The sequence below is a fragment of the Galleria mellonella genome, unplaced genomic scaffold (genome assembly GCF_026898425.1).
Source record: "Galleria mellonella isolate WM207_F2 unplaced genomic scaffold, CSIRO_AGI_GalMel_v1 utg352, whole genome shotgun sequence".
Classification (NCBI taxonomy): domain Eukaryota; kingdom Metazoa; phylum Arthropoda; class Insecta; order Lepidoptera; family Pyralidae; genus Galleria; species Galleria mellonella.
The window spans coordinates 4310219-4329738 of NW_026442084.1; the positions used below are offsets into that span (position 1 = coordinate 4310219).

At 32.4% G+C, this 19520-nt stretch overlaps 1 protein-coding gene across 1 annotated transcript in view; it reads left to right on the forward strand.

Moving 5' to 3' along the window:
* LOC113519384 (transcriptional activator cubitus interruptus) overlaps window positions 1-19520 on the forward strand; it is a 144147-nt gene that overhangs the window by 36065 nt on the left and 88562 nt on the right. The window contains exon 2 of the mRNA XM_026904446.3: window positions 12023-12067. The gene's annotated coding sequence lies outside the window, so the exon portion shown is untranslated. The remainder of the gene's footprint in view (window positions 1-12022; window positions 12068-19520) is intronic.

Genomic DNA, 19520 nt, shown 5'->3' on the forward strand with positions numbered 1-19520 from the left:
TCGAACATTCAACGTTAATGTAACTTTGAACATTACATTATTAAAGCACTGTACTTATCGTCGTTAGCTGAATATAAAAACTCAGATATTTGGCTTTCGATTTTCAAAATAAAAGAATTCGAAAGCGAGACCGCAAAACGACTCTTAACGAACTTAACTTAATCTTTTTAATTCTTTTTCTACCCTGGCAAGACAGCATGTCGGCGCTCGAGAGTTCCTTTGGGCGTTTTGGGCATTTTTTATTCCATAGCAGTTGCCCTCGTCGGATCTTGTTCTTGCGGGTAATGGCTTCATTATACCATTCGGAATCTCGGAAAGAGGCTCGGGGCCGCCCGCAAAAACTGGCCACACTTACAACCCGACGCGATGGTGAAGCACACAAATTTCAAGTGTTTTAGGAGATGCATAATAATAATAATTCTCAATCGAAATTGTTGCCATAACCGTTTCTGAGTTATTACGCAATTATGTGCTCAGTTTCAGACTTGTGTACAGTTTTCTGCAATTTTGTGGTCCAAAGAAATGGTGCTGTTCGACTCTTTAATTTGAATTTAAATTCCAGTGGCTTTGTATCTGTCAAGTTGTACTTTGTATAAGTATGTAGGTATTGCGAATCTGATATTTCGTAACAATCTGTTGCGTGGGTAATTAAAATAGCGGTATCTTATACCCTTATACCAACTTCTTAATTAACCGATAACTAGTGTTCTTTCACTAGTTAAGTGCCAATTTAACGTCATGGAGGTCTTCAATCGGTCAGAATATAATGGCAGGTTCTCTCGTAAATTCGTTGAAGTATTTGCTTTCGAATTTTTCTTTTTATTATCTCGTCTGAAGCGCGATTCATTTTATTATGCGCCTTGTAATTAGGTATGCCATTCCGTACACGGCAATCTTTTCGGGGAACCAATAATTTGTCGTCGCCAAAATATACATGATGATATATTTACGTAGAGGCGATAATGATCATTTATGAGGTATAACTACATATATAAATATATGAATAACGTTGTATCATTGAACTCTTTAAAAATTTTGCAAAAGCAAAATTAAAACGGTGAGCACTATATTATAATTAAGTTATTATTAATAGTAAACAATTTCTCCTTTTAAAAGCCGGACTACAACAATGTTTTATAACAATACTTTATTCTCAAACAAAAACAACATTAATCTGAGCGCAACATGTGTTTATCTTTATTCAACCATTGAAAAGGTGCAATAAATATAGTGGGCACACGTCCCGCAATTGAAACGTACACTACTTAATAATCGCTGGCACGCAGCTATGCCATTTGCACACGATCTCGCTACGTGTGGCCGCTTGCACATTCGATTTATCGATAAACTATTCGACAATTTCCCATCACTACTTTTTGACAAATAGATTGGTGTACCTATAACTTATAAAATTTAAATACAAAGTAGGTAAGTACTGAATAGATTTATCGATATGATTCTTTGAATATTTCTCTACACTATTCGTAGATTTGTGGTTTGGACATATAGAGTCAATAGGTTAATTAGATGTCATTGTTAGAAATATGCTTATAATCATGAACGTATTATTATAATAATCTGTTGGATTTGAAAAATTTTATATTATGTCGGGGTCGATGTATATTATTATTATGAGTGATTTCAATTGATTTTAATTATAAAAAAGTTGTATTTCTATTCATATATTTTCCTTTAAACAATTTAGTTTATTTAGGTTTCTAATATATAATATTTTGTAAATTTTATATCTTTTTCTTTTAATAGTTTATGTTGGGAATTGATAGTATTGAAGTGGAGAAAATGAACATTAACTATGATTAAAGGATTTTGAGGACTTTTTCCTTATATAGGAAAACATTGCCGTGTAGTCCCAGCATAGAAAGGGCCACCTATTTCTTTCCTTTTTGCGTCGTTATTGGCAACTAAAAGCGGTTAATGGTTGAGCGATGGGCAGTAAGTTCCTTTTAAAACATCAGTAAAAGCCTAACTGCGGTTGCCAATTAACCTGCCAAGAGTGACAATTACTGAAAAAAACCTCCTATGAAGAAGGCCTATGTTCAGCAGTGGACAAATAATGGATGATATGATGATGATAGGAAAACGTAGAACATGCGATGACAGTAAACAATATAATCTCAAAATATAGATACGAGTGTACAAAAAAAAATATAAATGGTATCAAAGACTTTGCTACAAGTATAATAAATAATTATTAAGGACCTGCTTTTTTGAAGTCGGTTGAAAATGCACATGAATCGTTTTAAATTCTTCTTTCTTAGTTTACAAATTTTGGTCCGAATACCGTTATAAAAACAGAAGTCACATTATTCACGTTGCAACTATAAAACCAACGTGCCGGTTTAGTTTTTTTGTAAACTATATAATTATTCACATTAACTCTGTAATAAATATATTTTATTATGAACTAGTTTTGTCTGTTCTTTGTATGCTTGGATTTAAGACGTAGGAAAACCAAATTAAATGGATCACTTCCGTACGGTGTATCAAGATAAAACATATACCAGATTTTAAGTTAGACCTTCAGAAATATGTAACTGTGGAAAATGCATCCAAATTGGTGTAGTAATTTTTGCCTGATGCCGTGACAAACATCCAGACAGACAGGCAGAGAAAATTTCTAAAAAAATATTATTTTGGCTTCTATTACTATTTTAAAATCATTACCAGTTTAGTTAGTTTTAGTTAGTAGTTTAGCTAGTGTTTTATATATTTAAGAAGAAATTATATAACGGGTTTTAATGAGACTAATAGATGCCAAAACACAATTAAAAAAAATCTGTTTATCCATTTGTGTTTGTCCTGATATCACACAAAAACTACTGCATCTAGTTGGACACGAAAAATGGAACTTAAATCAAAATTTACGTATACAAGACACGTTCAAAAGTTAGTCTAAATTAATATTATAAGAAGAAAGTTTTTTTTTTTTGTATATTTGTTTATAATGGTTAAACTCAAAAACTATTTCACCGACGTTGAAAATTATATTACCTATATCACGAATGTTACTTTATCAGTTATTATAGGTTATTATGTATTTAAAATAAATATTTATATACGATTAGATTTATATAGGTTATTTAGTATTAAAAAAAAAACATGCGAAACCGCTGCGGGCCGCTAGTTTAAAATAGGAGCAATTGATTGAACATAGATATAAAAAATACAGAACAAATTCATAAAATTATTTTTTGGAAGTCGTTTCAGAACTATTGAAACCTACAATTATTTGTAATATATAAAGAGATAATATTTGTTTGTTTATAAACGATAAACTCAATAACTACTTAAATTATTTTAAAATTTATTTCACATATAGAAAGCTACATTATCAGTGAGTAACACATGCTATATATTATGTTATAAAATTCTATCTACCCGAGCGAAGACAGGCTGAAACGCTAGTACAGTAAATACAGACGACAGTCTACTTATAGTACCAGTTTTTACTCAGATCTAGACCTAGGTCCACAGGCGCGATGTGACCACTAGATATCCTGATAACGTGCTTGTATCAGGTTCCTGTTGAGATCTTAATCGGCAGATGTATTAGCGCGGTGTTATCCGCATGCCCGAGTCATAAGCGATAAGCGGAAAACACTTTAATAGTACACCTGATATGAAAGTGGTACCTGTCGGCTATAAACATGATTAGTATCATGGACTTAACATATTGTGTTGCCCATGATATCCTTTTTGCGTTGACATTCTTGATTCCTGTAGATATCAAATTATTATTTTGACAAGTATTATAAATAGTTTATAATAAACTATTTTCTGCATTGATTTGTGATTAATTAGAGTTATATACGTTTCCTAATTAAATAACAATTAAAGTAAATAATGATAAAGAATAATATCGATATATATATATATATATATATATATATATATATATATATATATATATATATATATGTATATATATATATGAAATATTTTTTGCTTACTTTGCACGTTACTTATACTGTCTAGTTCAACAGTCATTTTCAATCGAGAATTGGCAAGAAACTTAACTGTACATTTACTGCATTTTTTTTTTATTTCTTTTGTAATAAATTTGTTTTTCTAAAATAATGCTATAGAAGAAAGGAAAGATTAGATTATTTTTTTATAATAGACAATCTCAAAAATTACTTAACCGATTTAAAAATATAGAAAGCTACATTGTTAACAAGTATCTTACCTACTAAATGTATCTATAATCTATAAATTTACTAATATAATATTTACTAATTAGCTATATTTTACTAAAACAAAAACCTTGCAAAGCCGGAGCTGATCGCTGGTCTTGAACTGAAGCTGATACGCTCCGCTGTCGCCTATACCTCGCGCCAGCTCCTCTCTCGTCCCATGCAAGTTCCTTAAACACTTATAAAGCATTGTGCTGGCATTTAATTAACCCAACCAAGATTTATTGCACTCTGCCGGGCATGTGTCATTCGTGATATAGTGGGCGCAGGACCTGTTTCTTAAAATCGATTTCATATCGAGGTTAATTGAAAAGGATGATTACGAATGTAGAATCGATATGTACGGTTAACACCAAAAGTCAATAAACACATCAAGATTTCCAAAGAACAAACGCAGTTGCATACTTAAGTGGCCTAATAAGATAAGCATCAAAATTCGATGTACGTTAAAGGTCAAATTTAACTGAATATATTGCAACGAATTATGTATGCAACAGTGTTTAGTGGTTTTTGGAAATCTTATATGTGTTGTTAGAATTTTGATGCTGACTGTACTTCTTGAGGTTTTAATTTTGATCTGTTTAAATATCGATTACATGATTGTCAATAAATCGATGTATTTTCGATACTATTTTTTTTTAATAATTATTTATGTTTCTATAGTTTTTTTTTTTTTTTAAATGAAGGAATCCCTTTTAATGTGAAAATACTTTTGTTGGTTTGTTACTTCATAGTACCATAACGGGTCAACCGAAAGTCAAGAAAATTTGATGTACATGTACATATTTGTATTTAGCATGCAGAAGGACATAGGCTATTTTCAATCGACTTTAAAAACAAGTTGATCTCAATTCGTTTGTATTTTTTATCTTTATTGCCTCATAACTGCATCAGTAACAAATCGATTTGGATATTTTTTTTTCTAAAAGGATTTTTTCACAGATTGGTCGGATATAAATTTTATCAAAATCGGTTCAGTAATTTAGTTTTTATATTAAAATAACTGTTTATACTACAATTAAAGTCGGCTTTTGGTGGAACACGAACTTGGACTATACTGGTTAAACAGTACCGTTTCTACCGTGAAGCAGTTGTGTTTGCATGGCTGTGTTTCGGTTTAAAGGGTGGGATATGGCGTGAATTCACTGGGTACAGAGGAATAACAACTGAGTCCTCAGGAATGGCAACGCATGGGGGTATCATGGGCGAAACAGTATACTCTGTTGTGTCCATGGTACTGCTCATGTCTATAGGTGACGGTTACCACTTTCCATCAGGTGGGCCGTCAGCTTGTTTGCCATTCCCAGTTATATAAAAAAAAAATATCCCGATTAGGGGACGAATTAAAACCATTTAAAAAGGAGGATTATGATCGGAACGGTCATTAACTAAACTTTTAATATCATAGCTATAGATTAATGAATAAATGAAAACTATTGTTACTCTCAAAGAAACATTTAATTGCATAAAATATATATATAGGTAAGAACAAAAAAAATAGCATTACATGGAACAAGACAACAAGGCAACGACAAAATACATATATAAATGGATGAAATAAAAACAATTTTAGCAATTGATTAGCTTTTTGACTGTTTTTGACCGTCAATAGTAGAAAAACCAATTAAATAGACCATTTCCGGATGATGTATCGAGATGAAACATACACTAGATTATAAGTTAATTCTTTAAAAACACAAAATTGGAAACCGCATCCAATTGCGTTATGCCGAAATAAAAATACAGACGGACAACATTTCTATAAAATTATTGTTTTGGCATCTATTGATCTTATTAAGATCATTCATTTTAATTTTTCTTAAATATCTTTTATGTATAGACATCGTCTAGTTACAATTTTGTTATATTAGTAAGATAGTTGGATCAATTCAAATTTAAAGTACTAATTTTTATAATTTTTTTATTGTGTCATTTTTATTAAATGATAATCATCTTGTATCATGTACATTAATTTTCCACTGTTAAACATAGCCTCCCCCGTTCCGTTCTATTTTGCCAGTAGTTGCCACGCTTGGTAGGCTGGTTGGCAACCGTAGTTTGGCATGATGGTTTAATAGGGACGCTACTGCCCATGTCTTCTTTATAAGCTTTCTTAGTTACTTCTTACGACACTAGCTGTAAAGAAAGGGATGACCTATTCTATGCTGGGAACTACACGGTGTTTACTATATAATACACGTAGTACAGATAACACATGTAGTACAGGCCATAAACATGTAGTACAGTACATGTAGTACAGATGATAAACATGTAAACCAGGTAACACATGTAATACAGGCGGTAAACAAAATACAAGTAATACATGTAGTACAGATGAGAAACATGTAAACCAGATAACACATGTAGTATAGGCGATAAACATGTAGTACAGGCGATAAACATGTAATACAAGTAATATATGTAGTACAGATGATAAATGTAATACAGGTTTTTCTTTCTAATTTTAGAATTCCATAAAATATTTAATATGTAGTTCAAAAGGTATCTGTCGCCGAAAAGTTTAACAACCTCTGATTAAGCATCCGCATACTTAAATGGATTTAGAATAACTACATCCGACAATTGATTGACAAAGCGATTAATCGATGGGAAATTAACTCGATCATTCGTATCTATATCGATTAACGAATATGTATAATTAATTGATCGCTTTAAATGCAAAATAAGGTATAAATTGTAATTACAAACGTCTAATCATAGCGTTTAATTTATATGTATGGGCTACCAGATACGCAATCAAATAGATTATTATTACGGGAGTGATTTCCAAGTTTATGGTTTCGTCTTTAGTTGATTGGTTTAAACATACGTTTAGAATGATACACGGCGGATAACTATCGTGAGAAATGTGTCGTAGGCCCTTCCCAATTACCAATTGATCTACCATTTGACTTTATATCATTCTCAATTAATAAGATGTAATATAATATGTTCACGACTATAATCTCTCATGGAGTAGTTAGAGGTATTTCTTTTATTGAATGAAAATGGAATGGTAAATAGGGGTGGGTAATATTTATTTATTTATAAAGGATACACTAACAATATGTATACAATAATTAAACAGAATAAGTACAATGTTATTAATAAGGTTAAAGCAAGATGAACATATTAATTAGAGGCGTATACAGCTCTCACAGATAAGTGTTTTTTTTTTTTTTTTTTTTATATACAACTTAGAATGGCAAACAAGCTGATGGTCCACCTGATGGAAAGTGGTAATCGTCGCCTATAGACATGAGCAGTACCATGCACATAACAGAGTATACTGTTTCGCCCATGATACCCCCCATGCGTTACCATTCCTGAGGACTCAGATGTTATTCCTTTGTATCCAGTAAATTCACGCCATATCCCACCCTTCAAACCGAAACACAGCCATGCAAACACAACTGCTTCACGGTTAAGACACGAATGGGACGGAGATACCCAAGCAATCGCCTTTTGTACAAAGTCTCTCTCTGGTAAAATATATATTAATATATAATAAATAAATTAATATATGTTAAATGTATTAATATGTCTATCCTTTTTGTTGAAGTTCTATATGAACAAATTAATCTAGTATGACATTAATATCAGTTCGATAACCTTTTACTATTTGTATGTCAAGATGACGTTTGATTAAACGAGACACGAAGACAAACTATTTTTATTAATAATTATTAAGAGATCATAGGTTAATAGTGTACAAACTTCAGTTTTTGATATTTCTATGAAGGTTTTAGCGTGATCGAGTAATAAATATTCACATTTTTAATTATTAATCTTTAAGACCGTTCCTTATGGCAGTCTATGATGGAGGCATTTGTCCAGCAATGGTTGGATAATAGCTGAAATGAGGGGGGAAAGGGATTGTTAGTAATGGAGACTGAGAATCCCATTGCTAGTAATATACCCAACCAGCTCGACCTCGCGGTTCTCCCTGGAATCTATCATGGTTAATTCCTGATGAATTCATTATGATGGAATAACTGGCCTGTTTTCATTTTCATCTATCACTTGGTGTTCCGCCAGCGTATCTTGTTAGCGCAGGCGGGGTTACCATACCATTTTCACTCATCAAAAAAAATCGTACAGCCTGTTTAAATATTGTGACCATATTGTTGGTGTATCTTTTATAAATAAATAAATATAAAACTACTACATATAAAACATACAGTACCAGTAACAAATATGACAATAAAACCAAGAATTGTTAACAAGCAGAGCAAAAAAATGTGTACCGCATTCACTCGAAGCACTCGTGAGAGAGCGGTAATATCTTCACATCAAGAAGATAGCGGCGACAGCGTAGCGTAGCCCATGTTTAATGGAGAGGTTCGACTCGAATTGTATTTTGTTTTTGTACTGTCCGTGTGTCATTCTGCATTTACATTACGTTCGGTTTTCAATCCAATTGTAATATTCACTTTATTTTATTTCATATATATTTGTAAATCTATTAATAATTATATTTTTTTGCCCGCTAGTTAGTATGCTATTTTAGATGTAGGAAAACTAATAAATTAAACCGTTTATACATGGCTATTTCTCTTATTCAAGAGTTGCCTCTTATCGATGCAACTAATTCATGCATTCTCTTCTAGCCAGCTCTATTCCAGGTCATATCTTTTACCTCCCTATACGACAAGACACCTAGTGTTTCCTTTATCTCTTTCTTTTATATACGGCGATAAGACATATTTCAGTTTTTAAGTTAGACCTTCAGGAATACAAATGTGAACACTGCATTCAATTTGATTGAATAGTTTATGCGTGATGCAGGAATAAACATACAGATAAACAGAGACAGACAGACAGATAGACCGATAGACAGTCAGAATTTCTACAAGGACATGTTTTGACATCTATTGGTTTTATTAAAACCTCTTGTATTATGTTTTCTTATAATATTTTTATGTACAGATTCATCTAGATACAATACTTACTAGTATTATAAATATGAGTGTAAATTTGTTTGTTTGTTACTTACTAGCGTTTTAACGGCTTAACCAATCATTATAAAATTTGGTGTACATGTACTATGAGGAATGGAAAAGGAAATAGGCTACTTTTTATCTTAGTCAGTGAATATGTCCAGGTTACAAAGCTTTTTTTTATACAACTTAGAATGGCAAACAAGCTGACGGCCCACCTGATCGAAAGTGGTAACCGTCGCCTATAGACATGAGCAGTGCCATGGACATAACAGAGTATACTGTTTCGCCCATGATACCCCCCATGCGTTGCCATTCCTGAGGCTTCAGGTGTTATTCCTCTCTACCTAGTAAATTCATGCCATATCCCACCCTTCAAACTGAAACACAGCCATGCAAACACAGCTGCTTCACGGTTGATACACGAATGGGACAGAGGTACCCAAGCAATCGACTTTTGTACAAAGTCTCCCTCTGGTAATTTACAGGTTACAAAGCTAGTTTTATTATATTAGTAACACTAACAGGACAATCACATGTCATTTGAAAATTGTATTTTTCCATGGGAATCAATTTATTTATTGTTATAAAGCAATATTATATATATAAATCTAGTTACTATATATTATTATACTCGTATCAAAATTTATCAAAATTAATAAAGTAGATATACGTGATATACGTACATACATTCTAGTTACAATTTCATTATATGTGTAGGTCGCATGTTAATATCTCTTATATAATTTATCTATCATACTCGTATTATGACATTTTGATGCGGCGTGTAGCGCATGAATATATAAATAATTTAAAGCCTCAAATTGACTAGCTTTAGTATAGTTGTGTACTCAGTCTTATTATAAGAGTTATAATACTTAAGTGCATATTAACGTAAAAGTTAGTTTAAGTATACAATAACTTTTTAATTTTAATAACATATTTAAGTATGGCTGAAATGATGATGATGATTTAAGTATTAAGGTTTCTTAAGAGACGGCAACGCGCGCATGACATCCCTCGTGCTATGTGTAACTCTGTTTACCATTTGATGGGCCGTATGCTTGTTTGCCAGCATAGGAGTAAAAAAATATATGTAATATATTTTTTTACTACATATATATATTAATAATTAATTGGTATATGTTAGTCTCGCCACAACTCAAAAACGGCTTAAATAACTTGAAAACATTTTTTCTCATTTTGTTCACTATAATACAGAGGTAAAAAGGGGTAATATAAAAAAAAAAATTGGGAAAGCCCTAAAGTTAAGCTGAAAAATCGAAAAATTAAAAATAGAAAATTTTGTGCGGGAATCACCACTTCGGATTACTTTTAATAGATGGCGTTACATGTGCAATATGTTTTTTATTATCTCAAGAATGATAATGTCTTATTACATAAATGAGATATTTTTGACAAAATTCTTCATTGTATTCGTTGGAAACATGCCGCGGACTCGTGCGATACGAATATTCATTGCAATTCTATGTACTTTTTTTTTTGATGGATGAAAATGGTATGGTAACCCCGCCTGCGTTAACGGAATACGCTGGCGGAGCACCAGTGAAGGCTGATAGATGAGAATGAAAACAGGCCAGTTAGCCCATCATGACGAATTCAACAAAAATTGTTCACGATGGTTTCCAGGGTGAACCACGTGGAGCTCGACCTAATAGGGCATATTGCTAGCAATGAGGCTGTCAAACTCCATTGCTAACAATCTCTTTCTCCCCTAATTCTATATACTACATTGACGGACAAAAAAAGTCCATCTATGCAAGAGAACTTAACATGCACTTAAACCTACGTGTCAACGAGGTGTTATTAGGTTAAGTTATTGCACTAAAGTTACAATTAATTCTAGACCTTTTCGTTACGAATTTACAACATGCTTCGTCACATATAGGGCTGTCAGCCGTGAACGCAGATTCTATGAAATTAAAAGGACGTAATTTTTCCTTTATTTAATTTTTGTATCAACAGGAAAAAAATATTCATACGTATATAATGTGTTTTTAGTGGTATTCTATAGATTTTACTTTATAAATTAATCAAACAAAAACATCAGTACCATTGTCGGAGATCTAAAAAATTATTATAATATTATTTTAAAAATTACCAAACAATAACATACTCTGTGCAGTTTTTTAACTATAAAATCCTGCACAAAATAAGACAGACACACATCTGCAAAGATAAAGCCACTCAGATAATACAAGGGCTCGTCTGAAAACTGAATCTCCGTGGCGTGTTGTAGAGTGAATCTAGATAAATGCAAATAAGCGACAACCCTAGCAGTATCGGAGTGTCGTGAACTGTAAATACATCGTGCTTACAATATTATCGCGCCAATAAATCTATCTTAAAAGATTGCATATAAAATAGTGTGTTTTACATCATGTCCAAGTCGAAGCGAGATTTATATATAGTAAATTTGAAAGTATGTCTGTGTTATCAATAAAATGTAAATATTTTTTGTAGTTCGATTAATTTGATAGCTAGTTAATAAAAATATTAATTTATAATATATACATACATAGGCAACATTATACTGTTACTATATATATTCATAAGCGCCGCTTCACACTGACTTATACAAACTCACCACACTCATCAGCCAATCATAAAAATGTAATAAATAACAGCAAAACTCCACTAAATAACACCTTGTTGAGAAATAAAAATAACTGAAATATAATAAAAAATACTATTTATGGAGAGACAAGTTCATTTTTAATTACAATGATATATTTTGTTGATTTCGAAATTGCGAAACTGTAAGGTCTTTATTGTTTATTTGTATGGGAATAAAATTGATGAAATAGTAATACTTGTAATAATATAAAATGTTATGTTTGTTTGCAGATGCAGGCGATGTGGAAGGGGCCTATAATATTCTAACGTAACGAAGTAAGTAACAATTCTTATAAAATTTTTTTTATAAAATTATTAATATCAATACTAATACTATATTATAAAGAGGAAAGATCTGAGTGTTTGTTTGTAATGGATACATTCAAAAACTACTCAGTCAATTTAAAAAATTCTTTAAATTGTACATAGCAAGTAATATAGGCTATATTTTATTTTTGAAAATCCAGTCTACCCGTACGGAGCCGAAAAAGATTATTTTATTTTAGTCCCCAAGATATAGGTCTGGCCTAGTTTGGGGACTGATTGTAATGCAGATATTTTTCTCATTGAATATAAATTGTAAAAATTATAAATTGTACTTTGTGCAACTGTATCTCACTCGAATAAAAATATTATTGTTATTTATTAATTTACCTTTGCCATAAAAATGTTGTCATAAATAAATTAATAATTTAACAATTTTTTTTTTAATAGATTATATTATATTTTTTTATTTTTTCGACAATGACTGCTGGTCTATTGAGGTATTATTATTGTTTTAATTATATGTTAGTTGCATAAGTCAATTAAATTAATAAACTTATATTAATTTACAATAATAATCATAATATTATTGCGTACTATAATTAATAATATATTTTATGTGAATTTCATATCTCTATAGATATGTCATAGATATATAATAATATAGGGAACAAGGAGTTAATGGAAGCAGGTGGCTCAGGACAGCTCCTTATGACAGACAGACAGACTGACTATGAAGGAGGCTTATATTCAGCAATTGTCAGATAATAGATACTACAGCAGGTCAGTTGCGTGATGTTGAATCCGTTCACGAGTATGACAGACGAGTCGGCCATCTTTGTTTTCGACAACATTTTAGGGAGTCCACAAACTAGTACACTACGCCGCCACCTGTCTGAATTAATAGTAATAAAACATTTACTTGCATCCGCTGCATATGCGTGCATTAATTGCTTAACCTTTAAAATTGAGAACAATGATGTCCACGCAACACCTTACGCATAATGCACGCCATTATCTTGTTAGTGTTAAAACATCAATTATCCCATTAACGTGAGAAATGCCTCAGCCATTTTGAAATTCTCAACGATACAGTCCAATTTAATTTTAATGTATTAAAATTAGTGATGTGCCGAATCGGCATTTAATGATATTCGAGTATTTTTGTACTTACTAAAAAACTCGAATCCCGATTCGACGGATATTCGAGTATATTTTCAATTGATTTAAAAATCAAATTTAAATAAAAAAAATCAGTAATGTAATTTCCCCCTTGAATAATAAAGGTAAACATTAAATAAAAAAAAATAATAAAAATAGAAAAAAATGTGATAAACATGCCAAGTAGTATTCGAGCATCGTAAGTACTTCAATACAGTATCTGAGTTTATTTATTTATTTATTAGTACATATATGTGTACATGGCGAACTTAATGCTAAAAGTATAAAAGTTGTAGAGAACTCGAATAGAGTGTTCGAATATATTGAGCACTCGAATACCTGATACGTATTCGAGTCAGTATTCGAGTCAGTTTGACTCGATACATCACTAAACAAAATATTGAACACACCTGCTCGTTCATTCTTATTTTGCGGTATACGAACTCATTAGTCATCGTTTCAAAATTGATTACTCGTAATTATTTTGTATTGAATATATTAATATTTAAGCGCCTTCGAAAAGAGGTTTTCAATTCACTTTGTATTTTTATTGGGACGATATCATGTAACATACATACATACAGATAAATAATTAAACAATATCTATTTATCCATAATAACTTACTAAAGTCACACTAGTTTTTATACTGGATGATAATGGAATGGTTACCCCGCATTCGCTGACGATATACACTGGCCGGGCACCAGTGAGGAGTGATAGGTGAGGATGAACCAAGTCAGTTAGCCCATCGTGACGAATTCAACAATAAATCAATCACGATGGTTTTCAGGGGGAACCGCGTGGAGGTCGACCTGATATAGTATATTGCTAGCAATAGCTTATTAAGCCCAATTACTAACAATCACTACCAGACCAATACAAACAGACATCATCATATCAGCCTTTAACTGTCCACTGCTGAACATAAGCCTCCCCCTTGGGAGTTCTACCAGTAGTTGCTATGCTTGGCAGTCGGATTGGCAACCGCATCCCTTGCCTCGCCTTGCTCTTACAACACCCACGGGAAAAGAAGGGGGTAGTCCATTGTATACTAGGACCACACGGCCCCACAAACTGATATACTTCTGAATAGAAATACTTCCTCACATTCTTAACCAATTGAGAGTAAACAGCAAAACTGCTCCACTATTGTGAACATCAACTAAGTTGACCGTAAAATCATTTTGCAAATACCAAGTCTGAATCTTACAATTGAATGTAACGCACATTTCATCAAACCGCTGCGCGCGCGCAACTCTTGAAACATTATTTAAGTACAGAAAACGAAGAAATCATTTTAATTTAGTAAACACACTATAAAAGTGCCTCGGTTCGTGACTTACGCACCCACAAACGTACACACATTGTAACACTTCGCAATGTTCCAAAATAAATGTGGAATAAGAGAAATTCAGGGAACGCAAACTTTGTTTTCGTACAAACAATGAATAATAAACTGGTTATTTATAAAAAAATTAAAAAAAAGTTCGTGTTTGAAGGAATAAAAGTATATTGTTATTTCGGTACGTAAACGGTAAAGCTGCATTTTTGTTCAAATTGAACAATGTACATATTGAACTTGCATTGTTAAATGTGAAGTAGGTACATAATGTACCTACTTGAACATTGTATTGATTACTAGCGACCCGACCCGGCTTCGTTTATATAGATATGTAGAAAGACAAATGAGATAAAATATTTTTCCTGTTACTCGCTGACAATGCAGCTTTCTATAGGTGTTTTATCTATTACCAACAAAGACAAATAAAAAATTATTCTTTTCAGTTTTCAAACGACTTCAAAATTTTTGGTTGTATTCTTTTATGTTTGTTATTATTTTTTTTTTATTTTAGCAGATTTAGATTTTTTTTATTTAAAAGAATTTACTAAAAGATTGTAAAATCGATTCTTCAGTTTAAAATTAAAATAACTTGTTTACCACAATTATAATCGGCTACATTTTTCATTTTAGGACCCATATATTTTTGGGGGTAAATTTCACTGTCTCAATGTAGTTAATTTTGAATTTGAAGTGTACTCTGTTATGTCCATGGTACTGCTCATGTTTATAGGCGACGGTTACCACTTTCCATCAGGTGGGCCGTCAGCTTGTTTGCCATTCTAAGTTGCATAAAAAAAAAATCCTAGAGAGATTAGATTTTTTATCTGAAAGAATATACTTTCAGATTGGTCTTATAAAATTTTATCAAAGTCTGTTCGGTAGTTTGGTTTTGAAATAAAAGTTCAAATGTTAAGTTTAAAAAAAAAAATATTTTGACACGACTGAAGTAAATTGTAAAACAAAATCTTATTTTAATAAGACGTCATTATTATGTTTGTGTTTATTTAAATTCGTTGGAAAAAATATTGCGCACGCGGCTGTGTGTTTAATAGAATGGCGCATGGCATTACGTTGAACGAACGAACGATCGCGACGAGACGAACGAAATACGAGCGATATTTGATCTAATCAGTTACCGTTTGTTTATGTGTCGCAAAGTTCATTTAACTTTCTGCTTGGCCATTGCCACCATGTGTACGATGCATAGTATGTGTGTATACGTTTTTTGCACGCCACTGTATTTGTTTCGTCCAATTGTATTGATATTAGTTGATCGATTAATCAATACAATGGTCTACAATGGATGGAAAAAAAAACCGAATTTTAGATATTGACTATGTGACAAAGTGTGCACTGAAGCTAAAAGGTAACTGATTTTTTTTAATATTAAAAAAACTAGCAATTCGACCCGGCTTCGAACGTGTAGACAGAATTTCCAAAAATCAATACATAATAAAAAACGTTTCGGCCAATTCAACTCATCTTTTATAGCATTTTATATGTACTTACATAATTCTTTAAACTGATATAAGTTTTTATTTATGAACCGATTGAAACAAACACTTAATGTTAAGTGGAGCAAACTGCATCGCATTAGTGACAACTGCATTCAAATCGGTTATTTTTGAGATTAGAGCGCACAAACGTACCGACAAACAGACAACAATTCTAAAAATTATTGTTTTGGGTTCTTATAAGAGTTTTTCTTATATATCTTTCATGTACAGACAGCGACCAGTTACGACGTTATTATATGTATTGATACATTTGACAACATTTGCAACATTTTTAAACTTCAGTTCTTCTTAATAATTGTGATTTCAACTTATTATCATCATCGTATCAGCTGTTAAATATTCACTCCTGAAGACAGACCAAATACTGCCATAAAGAACGGTCTCGATCCACTTGTTCCCATTGACTCTCTGCCAATGCATTTGAAGTCGTCGCTGCATCTAGTGCTGGGTCACCAAATACGTTCGCCTGGATGGGTCGCCACTCAAGAACTTTTTGTTTCGCCATCAGTTGTCGGTTCTTCGAGCTATGTGACCAGTCCATTGTCACTTTGTCCGATTATCCTTCCAGCAATGTCACTTTGGTTCCACTGCGGATATCCTCGCATGCGGATACCATGAAATGTTTTTCGAAATTTCGGAGCCAAACGAAACAGAAATTTGATGTTAAAATTACATAATACATGCCATTTGAAAATATTAAAAATGTTAAAATATTATTCCTTTGGACTTTTATGATAGGATGTATGACGAACGAAATGTTAAACTCCATTTATTGGTCCGATTTTGGTATAAACAAAAACACGAAATTAAGTCCGAAATTTCGGAATTTCATTTCATGGTAGACCCGCTGATTCTATCACGCAAAAAGAAACTCTTAACATTTCAACTAATTTAAATTAATGTAATTAGAAGTTAAATAATGCATTAAACTGTTTGCGGTTAACACTTTCACGGTTAGTTTGGAATGAATGAAAAACTGATCTATAAGACTTCCAACCGCAGACCTAAGTGTGCGCACGCGCTGGTTACTCGTAATTTGTAATACGCGCGTGGTTTTCATGGGAACTATTTGATCGTACAATGTATCTATCGCGGCTTTACTCACGTGGATCATAAGAAGTGATATGTATAGATAAAAGATATATTACGCCTTTAATTATAAATATAAGTAGGTACATGTATAATTATTTTTATATTTTTTTTTATGCAATTTAGAATGACAAACAAATTGACGATCTACCTGTTGGTAAATAGTAACCGTCGCCTATAGAATGAACATTAAAATGGACATAATAGAGTATACTGTTTCATCCATGATATCCTCCATGCGTTGCCATATCTAAGGACTCAGGTGTTTCTGTACCCTGTAAATTTACTGCCATATCTTTGAAATCAAAACAGCCGTGCTTAACGGTAGAAACACAAATTGGACAGAGGAACCCAAGCAAACGACTTTTGTACAAAATCTCCCTCTGGTGAAATAATGGAGTATTTTGAACCAGTTACCAAATATCATACAAATTTAGTAATGTTTTTTTATAAAAAGATTTTGTAATAAACATCTAGGCTGTCATTTGTATTATAGTTTATAGATATAGTATACATCATATATGTGTAAGTATATTTGTTATTCATATATATTTATTCGTTTATATATGTAATTTTAGTATGTATGTATATCAATAATTAGTAGTACCGCATTCGAGTATTCTGACACTTCCCTATGGTTGACTGGGAGAGAATGCTTTTAGCATTAAGTCCGCCATGTACACATATTTGTACTAATGAATAAATAAATAAATTAATAAATATTGGTTGATTTAATCAAATAATTTTATGGGAGTAACATTGTGTTTATTCCCGTGTTAGTTCTACGTGTATATGAATTTTATTATTACATACATATATTTTTTATTACTAAATTATTTAATTCTTTATTACTTAATTATTACAATAATAAATTATAATTACAATTAAAACAAACAAGTGTAAAGTGGGGAAAAAATCAGTACATCTTCCTGGTAAAGGAGCCGCCTCTGCTGTTGCTACATACGCACACCTCCAGCGAGATGCACCTATACAGCGCTGATTTTTAGGCGGCCCCTTAACTCATTAAACTTTAGCATTCGTGCAGGTCGCCAATTCTTATTATTATATTATAGAAACTGTGGTGTTTCAACAGAGAAACCTACTTGTTGCGGAGCAAATACTCAAATAGTTCTGCGTTCTATATAAAATATGTGTACAATAATAAATATTACTGGATACTATTATACAGCGTCATCAAGTTCAAAATCAACATTACTTGTTCTATGTGTACAAGGTACCTGATAGAAATACTTAAATAATTATTTTTAAATACATATTTTTATTATTACTTCAGCCGTTACCTGTTCACTGCTGGACCTTAATCCTTGCCCATAAATCTAGTTTTACCAGTAGTAGCTACGTTTGGCAGCCGGGTTGGCAACTGCAGTTAGGCTTAAGAGATGTTTTAAGAGGGACGTTGTTGCCCATACCTCGCCTTTCCTTAGTCGCTTCTAACGGCACCCACAGGATAGATGTAGGTGGCCCATTCTATGCCGGGACCTACACGGCCATGCCAGACCAACACAAACATACGTAAAAATGAATATTTATGTGGTACTGGCATCGAACCCACGATCATCTGAAGTTAAAGCGACGTGATAAACCGCTAGACCAGCAAGGTCATCAGAACAAAAAAAAATTCAGTTAAAAATATATACGAAATATATCTTCCTAGGTATTACCAGTTTATTTTATTTATTTTTGAAATAAATAAATAAATTGTTGAATAAAAACAACAGTGAATAGTACTGTATTGTAATTATTTACGTCAATTAATTCTATCAAGGTTGCAGCCACTGTTTTTTTTTTTGCCGAGTAAATACTACTTATTATTCCGGTCCTGTTTCACCAGAATTCTAGTACAAACAGCGAATGTTTGTCCAAATGTCCCCGTGACCAGTTGACGCCGGAACTAATATGCCGTTACAAAACATTTCCCGATGCCGGACGAAAATATTCGATACAATCGTGACTAACTAGCCTTTTACACAGTCAAATTCTTGTTTCAGAAATCACTTTGAAGGCGTAGCTTACTTAACCATAGGGCTGCTATCACTTAAATTGCCGACACCAGATAAACACGGCCAAAATCCCGACCATTTGGGCGAAATATGGTTTTTCCCCGGACACTTCTGAAAGAATATTTTTTGTAACAAAAATATATAATAACAGGGTTATTGTGGATGAATTTGTAACTAAGATTCATTTCAATTGATCACCTACCTATAAAAAAAATTGGATTTCTCCTGACAATTTCAAATTTCAAAAACCCCTGCCGGACTGCCCCCGGACGCCCTTCAAACTAGGACAAGTCCGGGGTATTCCGAATGGATGGCAGCCCTAGTTAACCAGCGC